Genomic DNA, 20,846 nt, shown 5'->3' with positions numbered 1-20,846 from the left:
TTATATTTTGATAACTTTAAGTCAATATTTATTTTTAAAAATATTTGAGAGGGAGTTCAGGATCTTCAAGATTCACAAATGAATCATGATACATTATGTTAACAAACTGAAGAATAAAACTCTTATGGTTATCTCAACGGATGCAGAGAAACCATTTGATAAAATACAACATCCTTTCATGATGAAAACCTTAAGCAAATTGGGTATAGAAAGAACATTCCTCAACAAAATCAATCAAGGTGATTTATGACAACACCACAGCCAGCATTTTATTGAATGGGGAAAATTTGGGAGCATTTCCACTAAGATCCAGAACCAGATAAGGATGGTCACTTTCTTTCTTTTTTTTAAAAAACAATTTATTTATTTATTTGAAAGTGAGAGTTAGACACACAGAGAGAGAAGGAGAGGCAGAGAGAGAGAGAAATGGTCTTACATCTGCTGGTTCACTCTCCATTGGCCGCAACAGCCAGAGCTGTGCTGATCTGAAGCCAGGAGCCAGGAGCTTCTTCTGGGTCTCCCATGTGGGTGCAGGGGCCAAGGAGTTAGGCCATCTTCTACTGCTTTCCCAGGCCATAGCAGAGAGCTGGATAGGAAGTAGAGCAGCTGGAACTCAATCTGGTGCCCATATGGGATGCCGGCACTGGAGGTGATGGCTTTTTCCACTATGCCATAGTGCCAATCCAAAGGATACCCACTTTAACCATTACTTTTCAACATAGTCCTGGAAATTTTAACCAGAGCCATTAGGGAAGAAAAAGAAATCAAAGGGATACATAACTGGAAAGGAGAAAGTCAAACTATCCTCATTTGCAGATGACATGATTCTATATGGAAGGGAACCAAAGGACTCCACTAAGGAACTATTGGAACTCATTAAAGTGTTTGGTAAAGTTTCAAGATATAAAATTAGTGCACAGAAATAACTAACCTTTGTATATACAGACAATGCCATGGCTGAGAAGAACTTCTAAGGTCAATCCCATTCACAATAGCTACTGAAAAAAATATCTTGGAATGCATTTAACAACAGAGGTGAAAGATATCTATGATGAAAATTACAAACATTAAAGAAATAAACAAAAGAAGAAACAAAAAAATGGAAAAATCTTCCATGTTTGTGTGCTGGAAGAATCAATATCATTAAAATATCCATATTCCCAAAAGCAATTTTCAGATTCAATGAGATCCCAATCAAAATACCAAGGACATTGTTCTCAGATCTGGAAAAAATGATGCTAAAATTCATATGGAAACACAAGAGACCCTGAGTAACTAAAACAATCTTTAAGATCAAGGACAAAGATGGAGGCATCACAATATCAGATTTCAAGACATTCTACAGGGCAGCTATAATGAAAACATCCTGGTACTATCTAAAAGAATATACATGTAGACCAATGGAATGGAATACAAATTCCAGAAATCAATTCATGAATCTAGAACAAAGTTATCTTTGACAAAGAAGCTAATATGAATCCCTGGAGCAAGGACAGTCTCTTCAACAAATGGTGGTGGGAAATTGAATCTGCTTACAGAAGTATTAAATAAGACTGATACCCTTACACCTTAAACAAAACTCAATTCAAAATGGATCAAGAATCTGAATCTACAACACAATATCATCAAATTACTAGAGAACACTGGGGAAACTCTGTAAGACATTGGCATAGGCAAAGACTTCTTGGAAAAGACTCAATAGTACAGGAAAACACAGCAAAATAGATAAATGGAGTTATACTAAGCTGGTAAGCTTCTGCACTGCAAAAGAAACACTCAGCAAAGTAAAGAGGCAACTGACACAATGGGAGAAAATATTTTCAAACTATGAAATTGATAAAGGATTGATATCCAGAATCTATAAAGAGCTCAAGAAACTCAAATACTACTCAGCCATAAAAAAGAATGAACTCCTGTCATTTGGAAGAAAATGTATACAACTGGAAACCATTATAGATAGTGAAATAACCCAGCCCCCAAAAGATAAATACTATGTTTTCCCTGATCTGTGGTCATTAATAGAGAAAATGCAATGTATAAAAATGAAATTGATAATTTGAGCTTCAATGATTGGTTATAGTCCTTGTCTCTACTGTTAAGGAATAGTCATTTTTTGTCATACTTTTTGTTAAGCTCTTTACTTAGTGTAGGGTTAGTCATATAAGTATAAGGAAAACTGAAAGTAGATCATTGTAAAAATTAAGAGAGGGATAGGAGAAGAAAAAGAAGGAATTGTGGGAGTGTGAGCAGGAGGGAGGGTAGGGATGGAAGTATCCCTATGTTCCTAAATCTGCACACATGAAATGCATGAAATTTGTATATCTTCAATAAAAAAAAAATAAGAGTGAGAGAGACACATACACAGAAGGAGAGAGAGAGAGAGTGAGTGTGTGTGTGTGTGTGTGTGCCCATCTGTTAATTCCCTACCCAAATGCTTGCAGTGTGTCCTGGTCTGAGCCAGGCCAAAGCCATGAGCAGGGAACTCAATCTAGGTCTCGCATGTAAGTGGCAGTGATTGATATAACTAGGTCATCACTTATTGCTTCTCAGGGTCTGCATTAGCAAGAATCTGTATATGATATTATCTTATAACACAGAAAATTGAATATAATATCCTCATATTTCAGAGAAGTTAGTATTCCATGAGGTTAGGTAGTTGTCCAAGATGATATAGTCAGAGAAAACAAAAAAGGAATTCAAGAATGAAGTCATTCTGGCTTTGAAGCCAAAGCGTTCCTTTTGTACCATCAGCCAAAGGTTTGACCCTATTCTCTCTTGCGCTTTTCTTAACACCAGAAATTATGGTCCTTTGCTAAATAATATAGGGCGTATGTCATTAATGATGTCATTTACTGATTCATTCAGCAAACATTGATTGTGCTGAGTTGTATTTCCAAAGATAGAGAAGTTAAAACCCTATCCATGAATGAACTTATGTTCTGATGGGGGAATTGAACATGCAAAAATTTACTTTTAAAAAATATTTTCTGTGCTGGCGCTGTGGGTCAATAGGCTAATCCTCTGCCTGCGGTACCGGCACACTGGGTTCTAGTCCCGGTTGAGGCACTGGATTCTGTCCCGGTTGCCCCTCTTCCAGGCCAGCTCTCTGCTGTGGCCAGGGAGTGCAGTGGAGGATGGCCCAAGTGCTTGGGCCCTGCATCCCATGGGGAGACCAGGAGAAGCACCTGGCTCCTGCCTTCGGATCAGCACGGTGTGCCAGCCGCAGCGGCCATTGGAGGGTGAACCAATGGCAAAAGGAAGACCTTTCTCTCTGCCTCTCTCTCTCACTGTCCACTTTGCCTGTCAAAAAATTTTTTTTCTGTTTTATAATAATGGCATAATTCCAAGGCAAAACTCTGAGACCCTTTTCATGTAATATCTACATTTAGAGAAGGCAAAAAAAAGGAAAAGAAAAGAAAAAAAAATAAATGTAGAGAAGGCATTTGGTTATTATCTACTGTAAGAAATGTATTTAAGATCATGACCAATATGTGCTCACACACACATAATTGAAAATTATTTTTATGTAAAATAACTTATGCCTGTTGTATTCTATCATTTTCTACTTTTTGTTCTCTTGGAATAAAACTTGGGTCTTGACACTGTAAGATGTGCTGTTTACACAAAGCTCTGATATTGCCAGATGAAGTAGCAAAAGGTATGCTGGGCAAAAAATGGCTGTAGGATGCACTGAAGCCGGAGAGGCAGTGTGGGAGGGAAAGGGCTGATGCTGAGACTTTTATTGCAGAGGTTGTATAGGGCCCACTGATGAGCTTACAATTATACTTAATTTTTTTTGACCAGCATTTCTTAAAGTTTAAGTGTATATGAATTACCTGGGGATATTGTTAAAATGAAGTTCTAATTCAGTTGGCTTAGAGTAGGGTCCTGGTTTCTATGTTTCTGACAAGCTCCCAGAATTCATTTTGAGTAGTCAGGATCTGTACCGTGGGGAGCCCTTGAAAGGTTTTAATCAGAGCAGTGGCATGGCTTGATTTCTCCTTTAGAAACATTATTGTGTTGACCAGGTGGAGAATGAATTTTGAGGGTTTGAGATTATTTAGTTGCTCAAGTCAGAGCTGCTTTGAATTCAAATTAGAGCAATAGGAGGTTGATTGAAAAGAAGGGCAGAAACTTTTGAGAAATTTCTATGTAATTCAAAAATCTTGATGACTAATTAGGTATTAGGGTGACACAGAAGGACAAACAAGAACAAGGGTGAGTTTGAAATGTGTTGCTTGAGAAATACATTGTTTCTTTTTACCAAGATGGATGAGCAGGAATACATGTTTATATTTTGTCTGTGTTGCTCTCTTTCCCACTTCCCCAACTTGCTCTCTTGTTGGTTTCAGGGTTGGGAAAGAAACACTAGGTTAGATTTCTTTAAAAGATTTATTTGAAAGGCAGAGTGAGAGTGAGAGACTAGGAGAAAGAGAAATATCTTTCGTCTGCTGGTTAATTCCCAAATGGTTGCAATGCCCTGGGCTGGGTCAGGCCAAAGCCAGGATCCAAGAACTCCATCCTGTTCTCTCACATGAGTGGCAGAGATCCAAGTATTTTGCTATCTTTCACTGCCTTAGCAGGCACATTAGCAGGATTGCAAACAGAGTAGCCGTAACTCCAACTGAGACTGTGTTATGGGAAGCTTAATCCATTGTGCCACAATGCCAGCCCCAACTAGGTTAACTTTAAAAAAATGTTTTATTTATTTTAAAGAATTAGGGAGAGAGAAAGAGAGAGAGAGAGAAAGAAAGAGAGAGAGAGAAAGAGAGAGAGAGAGAGAGATCTTCCATCTACTGACTCATTCCCCAAATGGTCACAGCAGCCAGGGCTGGGCCAGACTGAAGCTAGAAGTGATAGTAGCTTCTTACAAGTGTCCCATGGTGGGCATAGGGGCTCAAGGACTCTGGCCATCCTTTACTGCTTTCCTAGCACATTAGCAGGGAGCTGAATGGGAAGTGGAGCTGCTTGGACTCGAACTGGCACCCAAATGGGATGCCAGTATCTCAGGATGCAGCTTTACCACAATGCCAGCCCCATCAACTATGTTAATTTTAGCATACTGAATCTGAACTTTAACTGGTGCTGGAGAGTCAATTTGGGAGTCACTAGCATACAGATCATAGATGATCTTGAAGAGGGAGAGGTGTCCATAGTATAGGTACAGAAAAGAGGATCAAAGCTAGAGTCTTGAAAGGATGAGGGAGAGTCCCTTATTAAAACTGATGAAACCATAAACTTAGAATTGGAGGGATTAGAGAATTATGGAGGTAGGTAGAGTCCCAGAAGCCATAAATGGAGAGATTCCAGAAGGATCATCTAGGGAGTGAACAAATGGCAAGTAAATCAAGGAATAGAATTACAGCTCTTTGCAAAGGAGGTCATGGAGAAGACAAGTTTCAATTAGTGAATGTGCTACAAAATAAATAAACCTTGGAACACACATTTGCAGGGTGCTGGGTCCTGCATGACTGCATGTGACCTTAGGAAATGGTCAGAGGGTCTGGATTTCATATTTCAAGAGAAAAATGCACTCACATTGATAGGCTATGAGGAACAAGGAAAAAGAGGGATTCAAATATATTGTCAAGATTTGGGGTTTGAGCACTTTGTCTAACACATAAACAGAATCAGAGAAGTTAGATGAAGGAGCTAGTTTTTGTTTTTAATGAGATGGGGTTCAGGATCATAGATTAATAGAAATATTCTATAGCTCACCTGAAATATGTCATTCGTTTAGGTAGAAGCTCAAGGTTGGTAATATAAAATGTAAATACCATCCACTGAATGGCAGATTTTAAGAATAAGGTTCTGCAGAGCTTTAAGAAGTGAAGAGTCCATGTTTTAGATCTTGAGTCAATTTATCTCATCTTGTTTAGAGAAGTCCATGTCTTCTCATTACTCCAAATGCATCACCTAAAATTGTACTCGTATGCTTTAGTAAAGGGTGTGTATGTGTGTGTGTGTTGCTAGTATATAGTGCCACTCTGCAAATTAATAAAAAATCCTTTTTTGTCAGATGAGTTACAAAATGGTATTCTCCCAGCTACTAAAGTCCAGCCCAAGGCCATACAACTGGGTCAGCAGAACTTCTGATTGGATTTCACCTTCATTTACTCTATCTGGCATCTGGGTGAAGTGTACAAATTACACAGCTCACTATGCATAGCAGCCCTTTTTCCCTCCCTTCCCCTCCCCTCCCTTCCTCTCCCCTTCTCTTTCCTTTCCTGTCTGTCTCTCCCCTGTCACCCCTTCAAAGTTACTTTAGATAATAATAAGAACCAAAAGGTTAGGGAAGTATAAATTTTCATATTATGTTTTAAAATTGTGCTAAAATATATATAAAATTTACCATTTTAAATGTACAGTTCAGTAACATAAGTATATTCACATTGTTATGTAACCATCACTACTATCCATCTCCATAACTCTTTTAACTTGCAAAATTGCAACTCTATACCCATTAAACAACACCCATCTTCCCTCCCCTAACCCCTATAACCATATTCTATTTTTTTTTTAAATTTCATTTGACAGGTAGAGTTACAGACAGTGAGAGAGAGAGAGAGAAAGGTCTTCCTTCCATTGGTTCACGCCCCAGATGGCCGCAATGGCAGGAGCTATGCCGATCCAAAGCCAGGAGCCAGGAGCTTCTTCCTGGTCTCCCATGCGTGTGCAGGGGCCCAAGCACTTGGGCCATGCTCCACTGCCTTCCCAGGCCACAGAAGAGAGCTGGACTGGAAGAGGAGCAACCAGGACTAGAACCCAGCGCCCATATGAGATGCCAGCACCGCAGGTGGAGGATTAACCTAGTGCGCCACCATGCCGGCCCCCCATATTCTATTTTCTTTATGAATTAATGATGTTCATATGGTACCTTATATAAATAAAATCACACCAGACTTGTCCTTTAGTGGCTGACTTACTTAATATTTTCAAGATTCATCCATGTTGTAGCATATTTCTGAATTCTTTCTTATTAACATTGAATAATATTCCATTGTGTATATGGAAGACTTCAAAATGTTTATGGAAATTAAGTTAAAATGTATGTTTTTCCCAGTAAGAGCACTTTTTAAATCCTTGCATAGTTTTTTCCTAATGTGCATTTTCCTGATTTGGTCAGTTAATGGTGTATACATACATTGAAATATTGCACTGTCTTCCATAAATGTGTACAAATAGAATATGTTAATTTTTAAAAAATTTTTTTAGAGAATTTCACTTTCTTACTTTGGAATTTTCATAATCAATATAGATTTTTAACATTCACAGAAATTTTCTTTTGACAGGCAGAGTTAGACAGAGAGAGAGAGAGAGATAGACAGACAGAGAGAAAGGTCTTCCTTCTGTTGGTTCACTCCCCAAATGGCTGCTACGGCTGGCGCGCTGCGCCAATCCGAAGCCAGGAGCCAGGTGCTGCCTCCTGGTCTCCCATGCGGATGCAGGGCCCAAGTATTTGGGCCATCCTCCACTGCACTCCCAGACCACAGCAGAGAGCTGGACTGGAAGAGGAGCAACTGGGACAGAATCTGGTGCCCCAACCGGGACTAGAACCTGGGGTGCCAGCGGCGCAGGCAGAGGTTTAGCCTAGTGAGCCACGGTGCCAGCAAAAAAATATTTTTGATCACTGAAATCACATTACTAAATGCAAGAATAAAGAAAGAAAAAATGAAAGTATTATTTCCACCTTCACTATTTTGACTTTTGTCACAATTCTGTTATGCAGAGTCTGTGACCCCTTTTCAAGATATGAGTAAAACACCTAATATAGAAACAAGTTAGAAATGAAGTCTTCCCTACTGTTGATGGTTCCTTCTCTAAGATGGTTCCAAACAGGCTCATGGCATAGTTAAAATATTGAGATGGTAAAGTAAGTTTCTTTTTTTTCCTGTAACTTTTTTTTAGACAGCTTTTAGTTAGTAAATATAAATTTCATAGGTATAACTTTTGGGATATAGCAATTCTTTCCCCCATATCCACCCTCCCACCTCCACTCCCATCATACTTCCTACTCCCTCTCCCATCCCATTCTTCATTAAGTTTCATTTTTAATTATCTTTAAAATGGAAGATCAACTCTACATTAAGTAAAGATTTCAATAGTTTGCACCCACACAGAAACACAAAGTGTAAAATACTGTTTGAAGAAAAGTTTTACTGTTAATTCTCACAGTACAATTCATTAAGGACAGAGGTCCTACGTGGGGAGCAAGTGCACAGTGACTCCAGTTGTTGATTTAACAATTGACAGTCTTATTTATGATATCAGTGATTACTCTAGGCTCTTGGCATGAGCTGCCAAGGCTATGGGAGCCTTTTGATTCCACAAATGCGATCATTATTTACATAGGTCCATAAGCAAAGTGGAAGTTCTCTCCTTCCTTCAGAGAAAGGTACTTCCTTCTTTGATGGCCCATTCTTTCCACTGGGATCTCACTCACAGAGATCTTTCATTTAGTGTTTTTTTTTGTTTGTTTGTTTTTTTTTTTTTTTTTTTTTTTGCCACAGTGTCTTGGCTTTCCATGCCTGTGAAACTCTCATGGGTTTTTTAGCCAGATCCGAATGCCTTAAGGGCTGATTCTGAAGTCATAGTGCTGTTTAGGGCATTTGTCATCCTTTGAGTCTGCTGTGTGGCCTGCTTCTTCTTCTTTTTTTTTTTTTTAATTTTTCTTTTTATTTTTTTGACAGGCAGAGTGGACAGTGAGAGAGAGAGACAGAGAGAAAGGTCTTCCTTTGCCGTTGGTTGACCCTCCAATGGCTGCCGCGGCCAGTGCACCGCGCTGATCCGATGGCAGGAGCCAGGTGCTTCTCCTGGTCTCCCATGGGGTGCAGGGCCCAAGCACTTGGGCCACCCTCCACTGCACTCCCTGGCCACAGCAGAGAGCTGGCCTGGAAGAGGGACAACCGGAACAGAATCTGGTGCCCTGACTGGGACTAGAACCTGGTGTGCTGGCGCCGCAAGGCAGAGGATTAGCCTAGTGAGCCGCGGCGCCGGCGGTGGCCTGCTGCTTATGTTGGATCATTCTCTCCTTTTTATTTCTGTCTATTATTAGTAGGAACATGTTAATTTAAAAAAATATTCCAGGATGGTATTGTTCTCATGGTTAAGCCACTGGTTAGGATGCATACATCCTGTATCAGATTACATGGATTCAGTTACCAGCCCAGCTACTAACAGCAGCTTCTGGCTGAGGCAGACCTGGGAGGAAGCAGTAATAACAGCTCAAGTCACTGGGTTCCTGTCACCCACACATGAGAGACCTAGCTTGAGTTCTTGGCTCCTCGTTTCAGCTCCATGGATATTACAGGTATTTGGGGAATAAACTAGAAGATAGGAGCTTTCTTACTCATTCTTAAATAAATAAATAAAAATTTAAAAAAAATCCCTTTTGTGGATGAGTCTATACTGTACAGATGCTTGGGTTGCTTCCACCTTTTGGCTATCATGAATAGTGCTGCTGTGGGTGTGGATGTACAATTATCTGCTCGACAATTCTTTTGGATATATACCCAGAAGTGCAAGTGCTGGACCATATGGTATTTTCATTTTATTGAACTTTGCTTTTTATTAATTTAAGTTTCTTAAAAAATCTAACACTTAGCTTTGACTGTTTTTCTTCCAACAAAGACAGAACACCTGTGTAATTCATGTACTGAATATTTTGAATCCAGTTCTCTTTTTCCACATTCAATTATGCTGTCTCATGTTCCTGGCTATTAATGATACCTTGGGAAATTCCATAAGTTTCCAATCACTTTTAGTTACTAAAGACTTAGGCTAATTAAACACTCGATGTGGGGAGCAACTCGGACTAGACTAAGTTACTGGAATTAAGACTTATTCTATGCATCTGCTTTCCCACAATATGGCGCTGAGAAGGGAAACAGCTTCTACACAGCTGCCTCCAATTCAACCAATAAACTGTGGGACCTGCTCCTGATTGGAGGAGAGCAGCGTACTCGGCGTGTGGGTAGCAGAGTTGGGATTGGTGGAAGAGGACTATAAAGGAGGAGAGAGACGGCATGCACCAGAAACATCTAAGGGGAACATCTAAGAGGAACACCTGTGCAGCCCCCGAGAGAGCCAGCCGGCGGTGTGCCGCTCCCCCGCGGAAGTGGGGAATGTGGCAGGGGGAACCGCCCTTCCACGAAGGTGGAAGGGATAGTAGCCAACCCGGGAAGAACCAGCAGCAAACCCGGGGAGGGCCGAGCAGACAGAAGAACAACGCAGGGTCCTGTGTCATTCCTCCACGAAGAGGGGGAGCGACATAATGGTGCCGTGACTCGGATAGGAAACCTAGGACGGTTAGGAAACCTAATAGGGAAGAAATGGGAAGAAGTGGAAAATGCTGGAGAGAGAGACTAGCAAACAGCCTAGGGAAAAGCCGGACAGAAAAGGTGCCGGAAGAAGCTATCGAAAGCCTAGGCATAGACTCGGATACGGACTGTGGGAAAGAAGTTAGGATTTAAAGTGAAAGCAAGAAGAAACTTAGATACGGACTGCAGGTTGAAAGTGAAAGTGAAACCTATAAGAAACTTAGACTTGGATACGGACTGTGGGGAGAGGCCAGGAGAAATGAGGGAGGAATATTGTTGGAAGAAAACTTAAGGAAACATACCGGGTAGAGAAAAATGTTAGGGAGGATGAAGCCGCGAGTGCAGGCCAAGGCGGAGACGTAAGCCACCTTGGAATTCTTCAAGTCACCCCGGGGAGCAAGAGGTGAAGATCTGGAACCAGAGGCAGAGACGTGGGCCGCCAGGTTGAAATTCGCCAGGTTAGTCCGGGGAACTTGGACTGAATGCCGGTGATGGCGGAAACGTGAGCTGGGGCTGTGTGACTCGCGGAAGCCGCCGCGTGCAGAGAGAGCACAGGGCATGAATGGATAGGGAATGCGGGGCTGGCAGAGGCCGTGGTGCGGACGCGAAGGGGCGTGGAGACCGCGGAGTGTGCACGCGAAGCCGAGCCGCGCAGAGCCGGGAGCCTGCCGGCGGGGCGAGGCGCCGGGAAGCCGCGCAGAGCCCTGAAGCTGCCGCGGGGCGGCGAGGTGCTGAGAAGCAGCCTCGGGGCGGGCGCCGGGAAGCCGCAGGAATAAGAGAAACAGAAGTTTAGAAGTAAAATGAGAGAAATAGGAATGCTGGAAGATAGAAGTAAAATGGGAGAAATAGGAATGCCCGGACATAGAGAAATAGAGAAATAGAAAGGCCACCCCACAACATGGCAATGAGAGAGCTTGGATTCGGTCTGCCTGATTAGTGAGGCGGTAAGCACCAGCAGGCGGCTCGACCAGAGTATGAGCTGCAGGTCACCGAAGATAGGCACGAATCAACACCAATAAGCCTCCCCACAATATGGCAATGAGAAGGCTTGGATTCGGTTTGCCTGATAGGGCTTGTAAGCACCTGCAGGCAGAGCAGAGCATGCGCTGCAGGGCACCGAACACAGGCACGCATCAGCGCCTAAAAACCTCCTCACAACATGGCGAAGAGAGGACCCGGATTTGGTTTGCCTGATTGATAGGACTTGTAAGAACCTGTGGGCAACTCTAGCAAGCAGAGCAGAGTGTGTGCCGCGGGGCACCGAAGACAGGCGCGTATCAACGCCAAAAATAAAAAGAAAGGGGGATCTGTGGGGAGCAACTCGGACTAGACTAAGTTACTGGAATTAAGACTTATTCTATGCATCTGCTTTCCCACAATATGGCGCTGAGAAGGGAAACAGCTTCTACACAGCTGCCTCCAATTCAACCAATAAACTGTGGGACCTGCTCCTGATTGGAGGAGAGCAGCGTACTCGGCGTGTGGGTAGCAGAGTTGGGATTGGTGGAAGAGGACTATAAAGGAGGAGAGAGACGGCATGCACCAGAAACATCTAAGGGGAACATCTAAGAGGAACACCTGTGCAGCCCCCGAGAGAGCCGGCCGGCGGTGTGCTGCTCCCCCGCGGAAGTGGGGAATGTGGCAGGGGGAACCGCCCTTCCACGGAGGTGGAAGGGATGGTAGCCAACCCGGGAAGGACCAGCAGCCAACCTGGGGAGGGCCGAGCAGACAGAAGAACAGCGCAGGGTCCTGTGTCGTTCCTCCACGAAGACGGGGAGCGACACTAGACTTCTGTCATTCCCTGCCCTTTTGTCGTCCCTAGTTCAGGCTTATATGAGGGACAAGCATAGGAGGGAGACAAAGTTTGTTCTCCCAGATTCTAGTTCACTTTTAGATAGGAAGAAAGAAAGGAACAAATGCCTACTTCTTGGCCTTGACTCACTTTTTCTACAATAGAAAGTTATTTGGCTTCAAACTAGTTTCTCAACTTGAATGCAGTTGATTAGATTGTGGCTTGGGCCCTGTTTAATGAAACTTCTTATGTTTTGTTGGCAGTGTCCATTGACCCTGATTTTATAGAGTCTGTGTTGATGCACACTTGCATAGGTTTTTATTATCTTAATTTTGTTGATCTTTTTCAACTTCTATATGTTTGTTATGCATATCTTCCTAAGTACAACCTTAAGTCATTCTGTCAGATTCTCCATTGTCAGATCACTTTGGTAATTAATATATTGACAACTTCCTAATGCAGGAAGTTTTGTGGATTCCTTATGTTTGGATTTTACTTGTTTAAACTTTACAGCTCATGCTTACTTCCCAGTTCCTAGAATTACATCTCGTCTCCAGATTTTAGAGCTGAGCATCAGGTGAAATTTGGCATAGATTCTGACTTTTCCCTTAGCCTGGTCTACTTCTGTGAGTGTTTGATAACACTGTATGCTGTTTAATTTTCTTCCTTTTTCATAAATTAACTTTCATAAAAAATAAAAGTTTGAAATTTTTTCCTTCCATAGAAATTAAAAAGTATAAACAATCACTTGAAATTACATTATGAAATAATTTTGTGTATTTTCACATATATCTTAAGTGTAAATATAGTTGTTATATATACTTAAGGTCACATAATATATTGTTTTATGTTTGGTTTTTTCCACTTAGTAGGTGTATTTTTCTATATTATTAAGAATTCTTGGAAATTGTCATCTTTAATGGGCATATTATATTCTAGTGTAGTTACCACAATTTAGTTAATAATTCTCTAGGTTTAGAGCATTTATAATAATATCTGGTACTTATTTAGTACTCATCAAGTACTAGTCAGTGCTTTAATGCTTTCCATATGTGAACTCATTTAACTTTCCATATGTGAACTCATTTAATCCAATTTTGAGTGAAAAAGTTGAGCTGCCAACAGTCAAAGTCACCGGCTTATTATAGGAAGCTGATTGAGTTGTAACTGAAACTCAACTGGTCTGAATCTGGAATTTGTAATCTTTTTTTTTTTTTTTTGAGATTTATTTATTTATTTGAAAGAGTTACACAGAGAGAGGAGAAGCAGAGAGAGAGAGAGAGAGAGAGAGAGAGAGGTCTTCCATCCACTGGTTCATTCTCTAATTGGCCACAGTGGCTGGAGCTGCGCTGATCCGGAGCCAGGAGCTTCTTCTGGGTCTCCCATGTGGGTGCAGGGGCCCAAGGACTTGGGCTATCTTCTACTACTTTCTCAGGCCATAGCAGAGAGCTGGATCGGAAGTGGAGCAGCTAGGACTTGAACTGGTGCCCATATGGGGTGCCGGCACTGCAGGTAGTGGCCTTACTGGTTATGTCACAGCGCCGGCCTCGGAATTTGTAATCTTAACTACGTACTACCCTATCTGACTCACTGTGGAGTCAGATATTGGTGGTGGTGGGGAAATCCCTCTGATAGCTTCTACTGGGAAGATTCCTAAAGGTGGAATAATGAGGTGACAGTGAGGAAGACTTTCAAGCTCTTAAGGCCTGTTTTTTTAGTGGCCATCCCCAGGAAGCTCATACTGATCCACATTAACACTGATAATTGGAGAGCCTGCCCACTTACTGACCCTCTTGGTTGTTTTTTAGCTCCATTTTTAATAACCATAAATTTGAGATGTCTTTGAATGATAAGGTAGTCCAATATCAAAGCTCCCCTAAAAATAATGAAGGAAGTACAATTTTATACAGATGTGGAATCATTTTCCTCTTGGGGAATCTTCCAGAAGTTCTTGGAAAATGCATATTGTGAAAAAACTATTTTATTTTACAAAAAACTGTATTGGTTTTAAAAACTCTTTTTTGTACCAAAATAAACATCTTTGATGTCCATTTTCCACCAACTTTTTGAAGTACCTTCATATATGTCTCCTTGTTTTATTGAGACATTTATAAATAAACTCATCACTATATGTGTGAAATTGCTAACGTGTGAGCATACAGGATTGCTTGTGTCCAAGATCTGGGGGTCATTAAATATGTCAAGGGTGCCTTTCAAAATATAGGCTTATTTTGACAGCTGCTGTCATAGGTGATATTTATAGCATTTTCTCAAGCTTTTAGGCAGTTGGAAGTCCTTTTACATTAATAATCTTATACTACTCTGTGGTTTAAAAAATAGCATGGTAAAATACATACTGTTCATATGTGGTTTTACTTTGCATTAGCTTTATGTAATGTACATCAAATTTATACTATGTCTACATTTTCAGCTAATAGTAATATTTACTAACCCAGGTTTTTATCTCTGGAAGACAATTTCTCTACTATCACTCTGAATTCAAGTAAGACTCTCTAGTGGGCTAAAATCTTTTGCTCTTCATCCACCCCCACTTCTTTTTTTATCTTTTTAGAAAAGTTGGAGAATTTCATGGAGATATTACAGGGAAGTTGAATTTTAGCAATTTGTGCAGTGACCTAGACAAGTTTAATTAGGAATGTAAAACTTTCCACATGATTGGATGAAAATTTATCACCCATCCTTCAATGGTTCCTTGGATTTAATGTTTTACCATCACTGTTTTCTGAAAGAATCTTCATTGAATTACACGTTTTATTGTGCTGCATTAGTGTTCTGTGTTTTTAAGTTGCAGGTACTGCTGAGATGTTAAATCGCGTTAGATTTTAAAAAGTGTGCAATTCAAGCAAGAAGTTGGTAACCTGGAAAAAGTAGCAAATGCACACTCTACTGTGTAATATCTGGAAGCCTGCATTTCTTGTGATTCTTTCCATTTTTATTTTTAAATATGGCTCTTGGTAGAAGCTTTGTCTTAGAGCACACTGGGGTTGTTAATAGTGAATGAAATGACTGAAACTGTGCTGAGTAAAAAAAAAAAAAAAGTAGGCTGAAGGATTTACAGCAGACCACTGCAAACCAAACGTTGCAATTATCTGCAGCTGAAAACAAGTAGCTTTTAATGTGTCCATTTGGCCAAGAAGAGAGAGGAGAATTATAGACCACTGCTCTTTCCTCTCTTACTCTCGTACTCTGTCTTCAGCTTCTTTATATAGTTTATCATCCATAATTTCAGGATGTATTTTGCTTCTTTAAGCTGTTTTATCTGTAGGCTTATGAGGTCACTCATGTGTGAATTCCTTTGTTAGTCATCTCACCTTTTGCCTTGATGATAGAAAATTGATCAGGCCTAAAGTACAAGTTCAATAGACAACCCCCTTGGTCCTTTGTCTAGGAGAATAGCTACCATTGAAGGCCATGAGCAGGTTGCTATTAATATGACAGCCTGCTCTATCTCCCACTGTAATTTATAATGAAATACCTAATCTCCATTATTTTGATCCAAGCAGGCGATCCCATGAAAAAGTCTTTTCATCCAGTTCCCAATGGCTGTTACATGAGAAATGGCAAACCAATAATTTTTGTCAAGTTTTTTAAGCCAACAGAAATGCTTTTCCACTGCTACAGTTTCAAAAGGCACAGATAAAGCTCATTCACTGAGATGAATGAAAAAGCCATCTGGGGTTTTTCTTTTTGACTTCCTTTCCTTTTCTCCATCCTTGTAATCAAATTTGAGCAAAATCAAATGGGGCTTTCTATGAAAGTACCTTTTGTTGATCTGAACGAGCTGGTAATTTACAAAATACCCTTCCTTTGTGAGGAAGGCTAAAGAAAAAAAGAATCAGTAGCTTTTAAAGCTGGGCCTTAGTGGGACTCTAAATGCAATGAAAGCAGTCTGTGTTGAGAGATTGAAATGCATTTCAAAGCCAGGCCTGACTCGGGGTACAAGGAAGAACAGACCTATGTGCATTTTGTAGGAAGAAAAATGTGAATGGAAAAGGGAGAAGGGGAGAGAAACAGGGGAAAATCTGGATAGTACATTAAAGTAACCATAATTTTGGAGATGCCTTCATCCTATTGAAATTGTGTACGTAACCAGTAATACTGAAGTCAGATATTTGCTCAATCAGGACGCTCAACAATTTGAGCCTTTACTTTAAAGTTTGGAGCTGCCTGGGTTTGTGGAGAAAGTCGGCTCGTGATGTGTGTGATGTTTTTCTCCAACTTTTTCTTTTTTGCTTTGGGATTTTGTGGGAAGTACCTCAAGAAAACCAGAAGATGCTAATTTTCAGAGAACTAAAACTTGCTATTCCCCCCCCCCCCTTTTTTTTGCCTGCTAGATCTTCTCCTGGCACTGATTCTTCTTCACCTTTGTGAATTCTGGAGGATGGCGAAAACATCTTAAAAACAGTAAGTAGTGTGTGATATTTTCTTCAATTACTGTTAATAATTAATTGTGGTAAAGCAGAAATGTGATTATTGGAGGAGTTTGGAATCACCATGCATGCCTCTAAGGACATTGGGTTTTTGTGCAATGTTTGCATTATTTGATATGAATAATATTTGATATACTTTTGGTTTGATTGAACTGGTTATCATAATATTATGGATCTAGTGAATGTTATTCACTACTGCTTTACATTGTATGTTCTGTGTTAGCTAAGTATTGTGTGGCATATAATACATGCATTCTTAGCACAACAGTTTAAGAAACAATGCAAAAATTTCAGGGAACTATCTATAGAAATGCTAAGTTTTCTTGTTTTACACGCACATGATCTTCCTTACACATTTATAGTTTTGATTCATAGTAATCATGTTTTCTAAGAATCTTTCTAGTTTGAGATCAAATTCTCATATAAATTATGTGAGCTTATTTGTTCAAAATGAATATCCATAGAGAGCCAAGAGCTATTTTGGTGTTACAAGCTGATTTTAACATAATGGAAGTTATATTTTGTATAATTCAATCCAGAATTATAATTCAAGTAGCTAAGATTTATTTAGAGATTTTCCCTCCTTTGGGAAAATGAAAAGTCCATTTTTAGTTTCCTAAAAATAAGACAGGTATATGTCATATGGAGACCTCATATTGTAGATTACAGTATGTGTCACAGTATTTATTTTTTTAATGTAGATGCAGCATTGGCATTTTTAAGCAACTACTGTGAGCATTTTAAATATATAAATGCCTTAATCTGAATTGACCAATATAGGGCAGAATCTCACTAGAATCTCTGTGATGGCTTGTGTAGTATTTGCATTAGTGCTGGCACTGCTAAAAAAAAGTGAGACCTGGGAATTCCATGCAGGCAACGATGAGATGCTTGTTTCTGGAGACAAGAACAAAACAAGATTATGTGAAACATAGTCCTATGCTGTTTAACCCTTAAGGTAATCCTCATAGTTTCTAAAGATGCTACAGTGGGGAATGGGATCCTGCTAATTTCACAAACATCTCTGTGAAGACCAAACCCTTTTGCTTCCAACTGTTCCTTATATTAAGTCTGATTTCCTGGAAGTTTGTGTTTAAGAGGAAGTCTGTTTTCCATGTTTTTGGAGCTATAAGTCTTTTTTTCAACTTCCTACATTTTTCTTTGCCTGTGGTTCTGAGCCATTTGCTGCCTCCTAATGCCTAACTTTAAAATAGCATGCATGGCAACCTGCCAAGACTGTTGCAGTAGGGTATTGGTTTGTATTGATATTGAGATTCCAAGGTTGTTGCTACTCATAATTTGTAACAGTTACTACAAAATGGCTTAATAAACCTGAGGGGTTGGGGAGAAAAGTAAAATTAATTGGTTTGCTTCTTGATGGATCTAAGTGTAGTTTGTCCTGCACAAGCAGGTTGAATTGTTGTATTATCCAGTGGGGCATGGTGTTCTAGATGTTCTGCATGGTATTGTTGTGGCCAGTGCCTACAATCCTAGATGGATAGAAAGGCACAATATGAAAGAGATTTTGTTTGAGATGTAATTAATTATAGCTGTTATATAGAATTTTTCTCAATTGATTCATTTCCTTTTATATAAATTAAGATTGTTGTTAAAGTAAGATTGTTGTTAAAGTAAAACTGTTGCTCACTCTTTTATTTCTTAGAAGAAAAATTGTATTATTTCAGAGTATCATTGTTTTATTGAAAGTCCATATTAGTAGCTTGGCAGTAATGCTTTGTGTTTTCCTTACTTTTTATGTCTAGTCAATCTTGTAAGCATTTTGCCAAATTTCTTTCTCATGTTATCTTTAAGTACTTTTGATATGAAATGGAGGAACTTTGTGTTGGTGCAACATAAAGAATTTCTGTAAAGATCATTTAAAGAATAAGTAATCAGGACTAAAATCAGATTGGGTTCCTACTTGCTCAGTTTAGCAAGGATTAACTGTTCTGAAGCTTTTGTCAGTAGAACAATTGATGTTTCCTCTTTCCCTCAACTTCGATATAAATATTATTCTATAAGCACTTGCATTTAGGGGAACTGCAGAGCTAGTTCTTTCCTACCTAACCAGCGAAACAAGAGGAACTTTCTCAAATATTTTGCTTGTAGGCCTCATATTCTGGGTATAACAACTGATATACAAAATACTTTACTCTTAGGTAACTCAAATAAAAATACAAGTAAACAAATAATCACTCAGAAAGTTTAGAAATCTAGATCTTTGTAGTATCTTTAAAAATTATGAGAGGAAAGGATAATGGTACACATTTGTACAGACCCAGACCCTGAAGCGCCTGAGATTGACTTTATAGTTTTAGCTTCCTCCTTATGAAATTGGGGCTTTGAGCTTGTATCAGGAACTGGTTGCTACTTTTATATTGCAATGATTCTATTGTGGTCTTGATGCCTGCACAGATTAGTGATAGACCAGAAGTGGAAAGGAGGTACATGATGGTCCATTCCTGGCAGGCTGGGCATGCTGGCCCCTGCTTGAGCTCTTCCAGCAGAAGCTGTTACAGGAAAGTTGTTCTTTTATCATTGCAGGCAGACTTGTGTAAACATATCCATGACTTGATGTGTTGACAAGCTATAGATTACCTAACAGGATGTGTTTTTTGGTGTTCAGGATGCAGTAGAGTGGTTATATGGGTTTTAACTCACATTTTGTATTAATGATGCTTCTGGGCTGATCACTGGCATTTTAGGGCCTCATTTTCTTTAGGTGTCAAAGGGGCTATCATCTGTTCATGCTTTTTCTTTTCTTGTTTCTCATGGACTGGCAGACATTTTGTTTTGTACTTTTTGTATGAATATGGTGGCTGGATCTAGTCACCTTAGTTGATGTTGACAAAATGATGAACAAGACAGAGTCAAGCGTTCAGAGAAGGACATCACTACTGACTCCAGGTGGGAGCAAACTTCTGATTAAAAGGAAATGAAGAAGAAAGTATGGGGTAGGTTATGATCAATACCAGGATCATTCCAGTTACTGGTCGACTCCATGAAACTATAAGAATGACAACAGTAGCTAAATTGGAAGAAATTGCACCAGCCCCCATTGTGTTCTAAAATTCAAAATTGGGAAATAGTAAATAGAAAAGTCTTATTTTGTAGCACTACATCTTTTAAGCAGTATTACACAGGTTGTAATGTTATACAATAAATATATGAATAATGGCTAAAAAGTCAAGAATAGAGAAAATATAAATTAGATTCAAACTCAGGAAAAAAAACCCAAAACACACATGATGCCATATATTAAAAAACTTGTGAGTCACAGACTTGAATAAGGTTTTTAACAGCTAAAACAGAAGTGAAAAACAGTCATCCAAAGGATATCTTCTGTACACTGAGATTATAGACACATTAGCCCTAATCCTCCCAACAACCCTGAAACAGGCTATTGTTACCCTCATTTTGCAATGGAGAAAATGAATGATCAGAGGAATTCAGTAACCAGCCTCTGGTTGCACATGTGACCTGTGCCCATGTGGTATTTTTTGTGTGTGTATGTTGTTTATCTTTATTATTAAAACCACTAAGATTTATGAATTTTAGTTTTAATATTTTTAGACAACTTTTATTCAATAAATATAAATTTTGGAAGTACAGCTTTTGGATTATAGCAGTCCCCCCCCCCCGCCCCCATAAGCACCATCCCACCCACAACCATCCCATTCTTCATTAACATTTATTTTTAATTATCTTTATATACAAAAGATCAACTTAGTGTATACTAAGATTTCAACAGATTACACCTACACAGACACACAAAGTATAAAGTACTGTTTGAAGACTAGTTTTACCGTTAATTTGCATAGTATAACACATTAAGGACTGAGGTCCTACATGGGGAGTAAGTGCACAGTGACTCCTGTTGTTGAATTAACAGTTGATACTCTTATTTATGACGTCAGTAATCACCCAAGGCTCTTGTCATGAGCTGCCAAGGCTATGGAAGCCTCTTGAGTACACAAACTCTGATCTTATTTAGACAAGGCCAAAATCAAACTGGAAGTTCTCTCCTCCCTTCAGAAAAAGCTACCTCCTTCTTTGATGGCCTGTTCTTTCCACTAGGATATAACTCAGAAAGATCTTTATTTAGGTCATTTTTTTTTTTTTGCCATGGTTTCTTGGCTTTCCATGCCTGTGAAACTCTCATGGGCTTTTTAGCCAGATCCGAATGCCTTAAGGGCTGATTCTGAGGCCAATGTGCTGTTTATGCCCATAGTATTAAACCCAGGTCTCCCTGACTCAGAGCCCAAGTTCTTTCTATGGCACTAT

At 39.7% G+C, this 20,846-nt stretch overlaps 1 long non-coding RNA gene across 7 annotated transcripts in view; it reads left to right on the top strand.

Annotated features, from left to right (window-relative positions):
• LOC149127058 (uncharacterized) overlaps window positions 1-20,846 on the top strand; it is a 692,486-nt gene that overhangs the window by 185,562 nt on the left and 486,078 nt on the right. For all 7 annotated transcript variants that reach the window (XR_016232531.1, XR_016232533.1, XR_016232532.1 and 4 more), the window contains exon 3: window positions 16,467-16,536. This is a non-coding gene — a long non-coding RNA (uncharacterized LOC149127058). The remainder of the gene's footprint in view (window positions 1-16,466; window positions 16,537-20,846) is intronic.

The sequence above is a fragment of the Oryctolagus cuniculus genome, chromosome 4 (genome assembly GCF_051225735.1).
Source record: "Oryctolagus cuniculus isolate XC-2025 breed Fujian yellow rabbit chromosome 4, ASM5122573v1, whole genome shotgun sequence".
Classification (NCBI taxonomy): Eukaryota; Metazoa; Chordata; class Mammalia; order Lagomorpha; family Leporidae; genus Oryctolagus; species Oryctolagus cuniculus.
Note: the sequence above shows the minus strand (reverse complement) of the source record. Positions and strands in the feature narration are given on the sequence as shown.